This window comes from Neopelma chrysocephalum, unplaced genomic scaffold (assembly GCF_003984885.1).
Source record: "Neopelma chrysocephalum unplaced genomic scaffold, ASM398488v2 Primary Assembly neopelma1_87, whole genome shotgun sequence".
In the NCBI taxonomy this organism is placed as follows: domain Eukaryota; kingdom Metazoa; phylum Chordata; class Aves; order Passeriformes; family Pipridae; genus Neopelma; species Neopelma chrysocephalum.
Genome location: NW_020897749.1, coordinates 411,444 through 412,592, shown reverse-complemented (window position 1 = coordinate 412,592; position 1,149 = coordinate 411,444).

Genomic DNA, 1,149 nt, shown 5'->3' with positions numbered 1-1,149 from the left:
AGTCATCTTTATTCATGTTTCATTGTGTGTAACAGGGACTGGGGAGGAGGTACCCAGGAATGCCCACAAGCCCTTCCTCCCATTGCGGTGGATCCTTTTTTCCCACAGATCCTCTTTAGAAAATGCCCTGTATCAGGTTTCATTCCCCCTGGATTTTTTTCTGTCTGGGAAGTATGCAGAAAATCATTCAATTGGTTTTGAACCACATGAGTGGGAGCAGGAACCAACCCCAGAAGATAAGTGTTCTGACCTTTACCGCTCTCAGATAACTGAAAATAATAACAAATACATACATCTTGTTTCTAAACCTCAGACTTAGGGATGTGTCCCTGCCTTATGCAACAAGAGCCTGAGCCAGGGCTCTTGGGAGGGTTGAGGATTCGAACCTGGCAGCTGCCTGCAATAAGCAGCAGCCCCTTTGCTTTCCTTTTGGAAATGGAGCTGGTACCAGTCCAGATATTCAGGATGTGAGGGGACAAGGCCAACATCCCCACACTCCTGCCATCTTGCTGCTGGGACCCTGCATGTTTTCCCATGGCTAGTGCTCTGGGAGAATGAGAGTTTGATTATTTCTGGCCCGTGTGTGTTTCTTTGCGCTTTTCTGCCTCTTGTTTTCACATAGAGTTGACCATTTAGGGCCATACAGGGCTGGCCATCAACTGGACCTCTGCACGTAGGCAGAGGCACCCTGGATAGAAGTATGGAACTTGCTCTGAAAAAAAAAAAGTGTTAAAACCCCCATATCAGTGAGTGTTTGAAAATAACTGAGGGAACCTGTCTGGAAGGAACATGCTGCACTGTGACTCACAGAGAGCTCCCCAGGTCTGGGTCTTAGGTCACTGACTCAGACCTCCATCATCCCTGCAGATGCCCCTGGGGAGGTCCATCTGAGACAGCCTCTCTCTGCAGGCCTCTGGTGACAGTAAATATTTGTACACTGCATGCTGAAGTGCTGATAGGGGGCTGGAGTCCTGCTGTCCAGACCCTGGAAAGAGACAGTCTCTGTCCTGAAGGATTTACTGCAGTCCCAGATTAGAGCATTCATGGTGCTTTCTGTAGTGGCTGTGACTTGATGTTCCTTCACCAGGATGTTGCTTCCCTTCCCTCCTCTCTTACATAGGGAGCTTGACACAGGGAGCTTGTCTGCTT